Here is a 12,338-nt window from a genome sequence, read left to right as displayed (position 1 = left end):
TCCGCTTGCATAGCAGTGAATATAGAGCGCCGCGCCCGAGTGCAGACTTTATTTCTTTTCTGGTCATGTGATTCTTTGATCATGTGATTCTTTGATCGTGTGATTCGAGGATTTCTACTGAGGAATGCGGAGAGTCACCAAATAGAAAAAAAATAAAAAATAAAAAAAATTAAATAAACGCCCTATAAACACCACAAAGAAAATGCAGAAAATGCAAAAATGCATTGTGGGTAAAGAGATTTATGTTTCCTTGTTGCCAAGGTGCCCAACCGACGACCCTTCAGCAGTTGCAAAACTACAACTCCCAGCAGGCCCGGACAGCCGTTGGCTGTCCGGGCCTGCTGGGAGTTGTAGTTTTGCAACAGCCAGAAGGCCGCAGGTTGGACACCTAGGCCCGTAGACTTGTACGGTGAGAGTGAAGACGTACAGTCCAGGACTGTATAAACAAGGATGTACAGTACACGGAAGGCACGCTGCCAGTGATGTTTCCAGTGTCTTGTAACACGTTGGCCCTGGGGGTACAGACTTATTATGTGTGTGTGTGTGTTGTTTTTGTTTTGTTTTATTCTTGAAGGAACAAACTATTTAGCAACTTGCCTCTTCCTTCCCTCACATGGCGGTTTTGTACTAGGAACTGAGTGTTCTAGGACTGAATCACTGCAGCTGGAACAGAGAAGTGTAAAAAGAGACAAATCTGCGAAGCGTGGAAAATCCCCGGGCCGCGTTCCATGAGGAGAAGTAGAGTGTCAGGGGTGACATTACAGACAATGGCGGGGCCATTATACAAGGTTACATAAGAAGGGCCCCCTTTTATCATTCGTGTGGGCAGCAAGGACACATTGCATACTGTCCGCTGATCGACAAGATGGCATTTTTTTTTTTTTTTTTTTTTTTAATATCAACTGGCTCCAGAAAGTTAAACAGATTTGTAAATTACTTCTCATTAAAAAAAATCTTAATCCTTCCAGTAGTTATCAGCTGCTGTAGTTGAGTTGTTGTTTTCTGTCTGACAACAGTGCTCTCTGCTGACACCTCTGCTTGTCTCGGGAACTGTCCAGAGTAGGAGCAAATCACCATAGCGAACCTTGTGCTTTCTGTTGTCAGAAAGTAGAGATGAGTGAAACAGTAAATTCGATTCGTCACGAACTTCTCGGCTCGGCAGTTGATGTCTTTTCCTGCATAAATTAGTTCAGCTTTCTGGTTCTCCGGTGGGCTGGAAAAGGTGAATACAGCCCTAGGAGACTCTTTGCTAGGACTGTATCCACCTTTTCCATCCCACCGGAACACCGGAAAGCTGAACTAATTTATGCAGGAAAAGTCAGCAACCGCCAAGCCGGGAAGTTCGTGACGAATCGAATTTACTGTAAGTTCGCTCATCTCTATCAGAAAGAAAAGAACAACTCAACGTCAGCAGCTGATAACTACTGGAAGGATAAAGATTTTTTAATAGAAGCCATTTATAAATCTGTTTAACGTTTTGGAGCCAGTTGATATAATTTATAGGGGTATTCCATGCTTTTCTTTCTTCAGCCTTTTGAGCCCATGATGCCAAGTTATCATTATTTATAATACGCTTCTATTACTACCGTGCGTCGCTTTATCCCGTTTTCATGCGCAGGCCTCAAACCAATAGGTGTTGTAGTGCAAGTCTTTTTATTTTACTGTTGTCTGACCTTTCCCAGCATTCCATGAGGCCAGATGTGTCATAAGTCACCAAGGGGGTGTGGCCAGGGGCGTAGCTATAGCGGTAACAGAGGTTGCCCCGGGGCCCTGGTGCCTAAGGGGCCCCCAAAGCACATCTGTTCCATTAGAGACCAGTAATACAATTGGCATATGGGGCCCTGTTGCAGATTTTGCATCGGGGCCCAGAAGTTACGGGCTGCGCCTCTGGGTGTGGCTATGCTGTAAGAGTGGATAGATAGTATTACTTCAGTAAATTCCTTCCACCCTGCTATCCACCCCCCCCCCCCCCCCTCAAGACCATGTGACTTATCATAACAGTTTCTGGCTGCATGGAATGCTGGGAAAGGTCAGAGACAACAGTAAAATAAAAAGTCTTGCACTATAGCACTTCTAGGTGTCGGTCCTGTGCATGAAAACGGGACAAATTGGCGCACGGAGGTATCACTTGAATTGAAGCGAGTGGGAGCTGAGCTGCAGTAACCTGGCCCGGCCACTGCTAGAGCGCCATGGCTTTGCCAAACAGCTGATTGGTGGAGATGCTAGTTGTTGGCACCCCACCAATCGGATATTGGTGGCATGTCCTGGTATTCCCCCCCCCAAAAAAAAAAAAACTATAAAGCTAGGTTTCCACACAGGTTTTTTTCTGGAATTTTTTGGAAAACCGTTTTTGAGCCAAAACCAGAATGATATTGAAAAGGAACGGTGAATATTATGAAAAGACTTACACTTCTCCGTCCAGCTGGATCCACTTCTGACTTTGGCTCAAAAACTGCAGTGGCAGTTTTAAAAAAAAAAAAACACCAAAAAAAAACCTGTGTGGAAACCTAGCCTAAACCCCTCACTGATCTTACCATTTTTATTTTTTATTTTTTGCTTTTGTTCCAGTGAATCTGTAATGAAAAACAAATTAACTTTTAAAAGTTTCAATAAAAAAAACAAAAACAAAAGACCTCTCCCATTTTGTGTATACAGCTCCAATGTGTCTCCATGGTAACAGACAGCAAACTCTCATCCTGTAGTCATAATGTCATCCACTGTTCCCTGTCTGTCTGTTTGTAACCGATACCTATAAGCCAGCGTTTTCCAACATTGGTGCCACCAAAAAAACTACAATTCCCAGCATGCCTGAACAGCCTTTGGCTTGATATCCTCTTTAGGGCAGTGTTTCCCAACCAGGGTGCCTCCAGCTGTTGTAAAACTACAACTCCCAGAATGCCCAAAAAGCCAAAAGCTTAGGCAACACTGCTATACGCTTTAGTCAAACGTCGACAACTTTGGCGACCCAGCCGACTGACTAATGTGTATGGTGGCATCCTGATCCCCCCCCCCCCCCCCAGACAGATGATGTAGATAAGGACGAGGATATGTCTTGTAGGATTAGGAACACTTTGTTCTACTCCTCTCTCATTGAGAAAAACCGAATGTTTAGCCAAGCTAAGTGTTCATATGTATGTAGGTAACCGGAGAGGCAGCAGTCGGCCAATACGTTGCGCATACGCTACCTCTACGCGACCCTTAGGCTAGGTTCAGACTAGGGAATCTCCGGGCAGAAAATTTCCGCCCGGAGAGTCGGAGTGCGGCCAGCGCTGAGTGAATAAGTCGGCGCTAGGACCGCGCGGACACAGCAGTCTCCAATAGACTGTAATGTGTTCCGCGAGTATTTCCGCCTGAAGAAAGAGCCACTCCTCAGGCGGAAATTTCCAAGCGGATTTTCCATTCACAAATTCCGAAGTGTGAACGGAAACCCTTTCACTACACTATACATTTTAGCAAGCGGAATTTTTGCCTGCAATTTCAAAGAGGAATTGCAGGCGGATATTCCGTAGTCTGAACCTAGCCTTAGAGGAAAGGACAGATGGAAAGAAATGTGACTGCACAGTTTGTTTGTAGTCTGTTACCATGGTAACACACAGGCCTGTAAAAGATCTGGAGGCACAAAACAATAGGACAATTTAAATCCAAACTATCTGCAACATTTATTCAAAAATTTTATTTTAGAGGCTTTTGAATAAATGAAAAAAAAAATGACCATTAGGATCGGGTTCACAGAAAATATTCAGAAATTTGGTGGTAAAGAAACTTGTGGTAAAATTAACAAAGATTTTTTTGACAACTGTACTAAAATTTACAGTACAAAACATGTAGATTTTTCCAGTAGATTTGCAATGTGTTGTGTATAACCTGTATCACAGTCACAAGCTTTTTATGGCATATTCTGGCCTTATCTTTTTTGAATCAATAGGATTTGTAATGTTTTTTTCCCCTTCACAGCAGAAAATCATTATCAGACATGACTGGCGCTGTCGTCTGCCTACGTGTCACTCGGCCTAACGTGTTTGGTTACAGTAAATAAACTTCTGTTGTTGGGCGGGAATCCAATGGTCAAAAGATTTAGACACCGCGCAGCATGAGGTTGTTTCCTAATATATCTACTATGGGGGAGATTTACCAAAACCTGTCCAAAGGCAAAGTTGCTGAGTTGCCCCTAGCAACCAATCAGATCGCGTCTTTCATTTTTGAAAAGGCCTCTGCAAAATGAAAGAAGCGATCTGATTGGTTGCTATGGGCAACCCAGCAACTTTTCCTCTGGACAGGTTTTGATAAATCTCCCCCTATGTGTTTTAAAGGAGATCTAGAGCCATAGACACTTATTCCCTATCCGTCCGAACACTGGGACCCCCCGTGATCTCCTGTAGAAGGGGCTCCAGCTCTCCCGTGTAGGAGGCGTGTCGGACGCAGCATGACGCCGCGGCCGACACCCCCCCTCTCCATGTATCTCTATGGGAGAGTCGAAGATGCAATATTCCTGCCTCCTCACCTGTCCCATAGAGCTGTATGACAGGGGGTGTGTTGTCAACCTCAGTGAGGTCAACGAGGAATTATGCCTCAGTAAGAAAAAAAAATTCCTCTTATTTTATTTCGTTATTTTTTTACCCCCGGGATCTCCCGTACGAGGACCCGGCATTACGGCGGCTCTGCGCAGCTAATGCGCGTGTCGCGCATTAGCTGCGCAGAGCCGCCGTAATGCCGGGTCCCCGTACGGGAGATCCCGGGGGTAAAAAAAAATAACTAAATAAAATAAGAGGAATTTTTTTTCTTGAGGTATAATTCCTCGTGCAATACCACTTTTCACCACCTAGTGAAAGGCCATTCACACCAATGCAACAGCGCCCCCCGGCCAAAAATCACACCCCATCAGAACACGAGAACGTTGGTGTTGAATAACACTAGAAATGGATTTATGCTGAAAATAAATATTACATATTTATTTTTTGTTATTTGCATCATAATTCTGGGGATTTTTTCATATTTCGCACAATTTCTCTTTTAAGGGCTCCCAGTTCTCCTTTTTCAGTTAACAGCGTTATACTTGTTCCTTCCTTTTTCACAAATACGAACATTATAGACAAATTAGGAAATATTTATTTATTTTTTTAATTTTTTTTGAGGGGAAGGAACCTATCTCGTCTCTACATGATAATAATACAAATATGTAGAAAAATATCATCTTCTCTAAGGCCGTGTTCACATCACAATACAGATACGATTTCTAAAGATCAATATCCAAGTCTATCCAGCCTAAAAATTGTGGCAGACATGGATCGTCCTGGTTCACAAAAATCCCACAATATTAGAAGACTAACTCCGAATGACGAGTTTTGGACCAGTAGTGATAAATTTCGGATTAGTGGGGTTCCGACCACTGGGACCCCCAAAGATAACAAATGTAGCGCCAGTAGGTCATATGCGCATTTATCTATTTTATGGGGCAGATGAAGATAGCCAGATGCTGTACTCCACTATTAAAGGGGTACTTTTATTTATTTTATTTTTTTTAAATCAAGTTGGTGCCAGAAAGTTAAACAGATTTGTAATCTTAATCCTTCCATTACTTATTAGCTGCTGGATACTACAGAGAAAATTATGTCCAGTGCTCTCTGCTGGTACCTCTGTCCATGTCAGGAACTGTCCAGAGCAGGAGTAAAATCCCCATAGCAAACCTATCCAGCTCTGGACAGTTCCTAAAATGGACAGTGGTGTCAGCAAAGAGCACCGTGAACAGACAGACAAAAAAATCCAAAAAGAAAAGAATTTCCTCTGTAGTATTCAGCAGCTAATAAGTAATGGAAGGATTAAGATTTTTTTTTTTTTTTTAAATAAGTCATTTACAAATCTGTTTAACTTTTTTGTACCAGTTGAAGGGACCGGAGTACCCCTTTAGGTGGCCCATATACTTGTACTGGGGGGGCACACAGTGCGCAGAACTCCGCCGATCACTAACAAGTGTTTTTGATGGAAAAACTCTATTACACTTTTTGGAGTCGTTTAGGAGATTCCCGAAGAGCAGGCATGGGTAGGTGTAGTGTTTTTGTGTCTTTTATATATTTCTATCATTTATTATAATCGCTTGCCACTTAGAGTGATCCGGCCCATACATGCATGACACTGGCTGCTGTCAGAAATAGGGTAAAATTGGACCGTCAGACGTGTCTTCCCTTGACAATAGTCTGGGTATTGGGGTGATTTGGGGAATTTATGGGATGACAGTGGGACATTTCTCAACTGTAAAACTGACATATGGACCAAATTATCTGCTTCGCAATTATCTAACCCAGTCTTTCCCAACCAGTGTGCCTCCAGCTGTTGCAAAACTACAATTCCCAGCATGCCCGGACAGCCAAAGGCTGTCCGGGCATGCTGGGAGTTGTAGTTTTGCAACAGCTGGAGGCACACTGGTTGGGAAAGACTGATCTAACCTATTACTCTGGATCAGCTTATCATGACTGCTCATGTCCCTGACTGGCTAGCTTCTCTTTACATATCCCAGGCTTTTGCAGTATGGTGTGGATTATAGCCTATGCTCTATGCATTTATTTTCAGGATTACTTGTGTGTTTTGTAGTGACTTGTTCTAGTCTAGTTTGCTCCTAGTTTTTTGGCAATTTCTCGTCTTTGTGTTTATATTTTAAAGTTGTTTAGTCCCTTGATTCAATTTCTATTCAGTCTTATCTCTTGGTCTTCGTGGTTACTTGTTTCTCTGTTAGGGCCAGTTTGCAGATCAGGAAGGCCATAGGGTCATTTGTAAGGACAGTGACGCTCGGTGGTGTTTGGAGTTAGATTTCATGTTCAGGGATAGATTAGGGATAGCAATTAATATCAGTTTTTCTAGTCACTCCCATTCATCATTTTCGGTTTCATTCCTGACATATCATTACTGTGTACCACCATCATCATCCTGTGGTCGACTAGCGAGTTGCTATTCTAGTCATTTGTACATGCCACCATTGACATGTTTTCATGCGATTCCTTAGTTTACTATCTGGCTCTCCTGTAAGTCCTGGGGACATCTGAGTAACATGATTCACAGTTAATAGAGATCTCTAGTCTTGAAAAAATTATCCCCTATACCGGGCATAGGCAACCTTCGGCACTGCAGATGTTTTGGACTACATCTCCCATGATTCTCTTACAGACAAAATGCTGACAAAGCATCATGGGAAATGTAGTCCAAAACATCTGCAGTGTTGCCTATGCCTGCCCTATACTAAGGATAGGGGATAAGTATCAGATGGCAGGGGGTTCCGACCACTGGGGCCCCCACGCAATCTCCCGTGCAGGGCCCCGGCAGCCCGCGGAAAGGGGGTGTGTCGACCACCGCACGAAGCAGTGGCTGTTATGCCCCCTCAATACAATTCTATGGCATAAATGGAGTGCTGCCTTCGGCAATCTCTGGCTCTACCATAGCGCTGTATTGGATGGGGTGTCGGCCACTGCTTCGCGCCATGGTCAACATGCGCTCTCAGGCCAGCAAGCCGGAGCCCTATACAGGACATCGCGGGGGGGGGGGGGGGGGGGGGGCAGCAGTCTGAAACTTAGGATAGGGGATACGTTTTTCAGGACTGGACTACTCCTTCAAGGCACAGGAAAGACCACTACTGTTGATAAAGTCTGGTTCTGCTGTTTTGTGAGCAGCCGGTGTAGCTACATTCCCCCACCCCCCTTCCCTATACATATTAGGAAGATCTCACCAAAATTGGCCAATTTTCATATAATGGAAGGAACAAGATCAGTAAGGAGAAAACATGTAATGGCAGCCCATTCAGCAGCTGAGGAGGAGGTTATGACCATTCACATTGAATCACTAAAAATATTAACATTTCACACAAAAAAGGGACTGGCCTATTTTAATGAAAACACTGATTTAATTTCATTGTCAGGGACCTGTTTCCAGCACAGAAGTGCAATACAACGTAACATTTCGCAAGAGCAAAAACAGAAAACTGAGCGGTGAAATCCCAGATTACAAAACTGTAACAAAATTTCATTTAACATAATTTATAATTTTCTATGACGCATCAGTGATACGGCATATGAGATACAGCGGCTCCAAGCCATTCATTTAGGTGGAAAAGATAACCCCCCCCCCCTATATGTATTCTCTACAACTGGACACATAGGTCCAACTGGAAGGCTGTGGGTCCTATGTGTTGACCCACTCGCTCTTACAAGGAGTTTGTATGTTCTCCCTGTTTGTGAGTTTAATTCGGTTTCCTCCCACATCCCAAAACATACTGATAGGTGAACATAGATTATGAGCCCCAATGGGGACGGGGACCAATTTGAGTGTACAATGCTGTAGAATGTGTGTATAAATAAGGAATTATTATTACAAATGCAGTCCCGGCCGAGCCGGCTGCCGGGTCCTGCCCCGAGTGCTTGTTTCGGAAGAAGAGAGAAGATCAGGTGACCAGGTGTAGGTAAAGCAGAGCTGCGGGGGGGACCTAGGCTAGGTAAGTACATATTTTTTATTTTTTTTTGTTTTTTAAGGGGTACAATTTTTTTTTCAAATCAACTGGTGCCAGAAAGTTAAAAAAAACATATTTGTAAATTACTTCTGTTTAAAAATCTTAATCCTTCCAGTACTTAGCTGCTGTACGCTCCACAGGAAGTTATTTTCTTGTTTAAAGGGGTATTCCAGGCAAAAACTGGCTCCGGAAAGTTGAACAGTTAAAGTTAAACAGATTTGTAAATTACTTCTATTAAAAAAATCTTAATCCTTCCAATAGTTATTAGCTTCTGAAGTTGAGTTGCTGTTTTCTGTCTAACTGCTTTCTGATGACTCACGTCCCGGGAGCTGTCCAGCTCCTATGGGGATATTCTCCCAGCATGCACAGCTCCCGGGACGTGACATCATCATTGAGCAATTAGACAGAAAACTTCAGAAGCTAATAACTATTGGAAGGATTAAGATTTTTTTTTTAAAGAAGTAATTTACAAATCTGTTTAACTTTCTGGAGCCAGTTGATATATAAGAAAAAGTTTTTGCTTGGAATACCCCTTTAAATGGGCACTGTCACCAACTTTATTTTTTGATATGTTGCAGTACTTATGTACTACAACATATCTCTAATATACTTTTATTATTATTTTTTTCATTAAAAAGGTTTAATTTACATTTAAAAACCGGCTACTGAAAAAGGACTGATTTTGGAGTGACAATCAGTCCTTTTTCAGTTAGGCTGCACTCGCTCCCTGCCTGTCAATCAGACAGGCGGGAGCGAGCGCATTGGCTCCCCCGCCACTGGCTGGGAGGCCACTCCTCCCGCACATCGCCGCCGCCGCTGTCCCTGCATGCCCGCTGCCGGACTCTGCAGTAACTGCAAGTGTAATGAGGAAACTGGGTATGCTGGGCGGGGTGGGGGTGGGTTTGGTAGGAGTAGGAGGGAACGGGCTAGTGCCGTAGCAGGGGGGGGGGGTGGAACGGGCTAGCAAAAAAAATAAAAATAAATAGGATGGTGGGAGCTACCCTTTAAATGTATTTTCTGCCTGACCACAATTCTCTCTGCTGACACCTCTGTCCATGTCAGGAACTGTCCAGAGAACAAGCAAACCTCTCCTGCTCCGGACAGTTCCTGACCTGGACAAAAGTGTCAGCAGAGAGCACTGTGGTCAGACAGAAAAGAAATTAAAAAAAAGAAAAGAACTTCCTCTGTAGTATATAGCAGCTAATAAGTACTGGAAGGATTAATATTTTTAAATAGATAAATTACTTCTAAGAGGTTTAACTTTCTGGCACCAGTTGATTTATAAAAAAAAAAAAAAAAAAAAAAAAAAAAAAATTCCCACCAGAGTACCCCTTTAAGAACACAGTACACAAACAGGTAAAGGTGCTTTATACATGTACCTACCTGCTGCCCAGGCCCTTCTGATGGGCTCTCCAATGTGGCATGGTGACCACTGCTGAAATACAGGCTTCTGTTAGGCCGTGTTCACACATGAACGTTACATAATGATATTCTGGCAACAAACCACGATGTGACTACAAGCTGGGAACACATCCTTATAGGCGTTCCAAGGAATTGTAATGCCCCGCAGCGCTGTACGGTTATTATTGGTCACTTCCCAAATGCACAAGGCAGCGATGCCAAGATCATTGGGGAACGCAGCTCCCAACTATAAATAGGAAGGAAACATAAATGAGATCCAAACGCTGAAGCGGACGGCATTTTTATTGCGGACCGTGAAGGGGTCGCCCACTTATAGACAGAAAGTTATAGTGACAACTGAGTTATCCAAACACCTTCCTACTAGGACTTTAATAAAGACCAAGTCATACGGCATTTAAATGTGAACACTAGTATCATGTTTAGGACTCAATTGCGTAGATGTAATGCAGTGTTTTCCAACCAGGGGGCCTCCAGCTGTTGCAAAACTACAACTCCCAGCATGCCCGGACAGCCGAAGGCTGTCCGGGCATGCTGGGAGTTGTAGTTTTGCAACAGATTGAGGCCCCCTGGTTGGAAGACACTGATGTAATGTATTTGTTGCCCATGTTCCTTCTCCCTGAAAATGGGAGTTTTTTTGAGACCAGAAAAACTTAAAGGGGTACTCTGCCCCTAGACATGTTATCCCCTATCCCCTATCCATAAGATGTCTGATCGCCAGGGGGGGGGGGGGGCCGCCGCTGGGGACCCCCGCATTCTCCCTGCTGCACTCAGCGTTTGTTCAGAGTGTCGGCTGCAGCGCCGGAGGCTCGTGACATCACGGCCACACCCCCTCAATGCAAGTCTCTGGGAGGGGGCATGATGGTCGAGACGCCCCCTCCCATAGACTTGCATTGAGGGGGTGTGGCTGTGACCTCACAAGCAGGGAGTGATCGTGAGATCACAAGCCTCCACCCTACATCGCCAGTCATCCGGCACAGAGCGAAGTTCGCTCCGTGCATCGGGTGTCTGGGGGTGCCGCAGCAGAGATCGCGGGGGCCCCAGCAGTGGGACCCCCCCTCTTGATCAGACATCTTATCCCCTATCCTTTGTATAGGGGATAAGCTGTCTAGGGGTGGAGTACCCCTTTAACGCATTTGCCCTGCAATACCAGATGCAGCCCATGGGCAAGGGTGGCGCCGTTTGCAAGAAAACAAAAATGCTACCAGTAATATTTGCTTATTTTATCTCCAGGTCTTGAAAAGAGTGCTTATCTGGAACACAAAAACTGGATTGACCAACTAATACCTAACCTCCTTGATTCACCATGAAGGTTAAAGGGGTACTCCGGTGGAAAACGATTTTTTTTTTTTTTAAATCAACTGGTGCCAGAAAGTTAAAACAGATTTGTAAATTACTTCTATTCAAAAATCTTAATCCTTCCAGTACTTATTAGGTGCTGAAGACTACAGAGGAAATTCTTTTCTTTTTGGAACACAGTGCTCTCTGCTGACACCTCTGTCCATTTTAAAGAACTTTCCAGAGTAGGAGAAAATCCCCATAGCAAACATATGCTGCTCTGGACAGTTCCTAAAATGGACAGAGATGTCAGCAGAGAGCACTGTGCTCGTGATGTCAGCAGAGAGCTCTGTGTTCCAAAAAGAAAATAATTTCCTCTGTAGTATTCAGCAGCTAATAAGTACAGGAAGGATTAAGATTTTTTTTTTTAATAGAAGTAATTTACAAATCTGTTTAACTTTCTGGCACCAGTTGATTTAAAAAAAAAAAAATTATAAAAAAATATGACAATTTGGGAGGGAAAAACCATCAACACAATCCCAGAAAATGTCCAAAAACAAACATTGCAAAAATCCTTTAAGGATCCAGTCTGCGCCTTCATCCACTACAGGTCATCTTCATGACGATATTCCACAATTCTGGCTCAAGGAGCTCGGGTGGTCGACCATTGGCCATGGTACAAAATGGGCAAAATTAAAGTGATATTCCAAATGAGGTAAATAAAGCTTTAGTATTGTGTAATTAAAGCAATGATTTTTCTAACCAGTGTGACTCCAGCTGTTGCAAAACCACAACTCCCAGCATGCGTGAACAGCCTTTGGCGGCATTTTTCTGCTGTACGGAGTTAGATTGAGAAAAGGATGGATTTGACTGACAGCCAAGGGGTGAGTGGCGCACTGTGACCATGCACCTTAGATATACGTTAGCCAAACCCACCAGATTTGTTGGAATGGTAAAGGGGTATTCTGGGATTTTCTTTCTTCAGCCTTTGAGCCCATGAAGCCAAGTTATAATACTGCGTAATCTGCTTCTATTACCTCTGTGCGACGCTCTGTCCTGTTTTCATGCACAGGACCCGGAAGAGCTGTAGTGCAGTCTTTTTATTTTACTGCTGTCTCTGACCTTTCCCAGCATTCCATGCGGTCAGAGACAA

This window comes from Hyla sarda, chromosome 9 (genome assembly GCF_029499605.1).
Source record: "Hyla sarda isolate aHylSar1 chromosome 9, aHylSar1.hap1, whole genome shotgun sequence".
Lineage (NCBI taxonomy): Eukaryota > Metazoa > Chordata > Amphibia > Anura > Hylidae > Hyla > Hyla sarda.
This window is presented reverse-complemented; position numbering follows the sequence as displayed.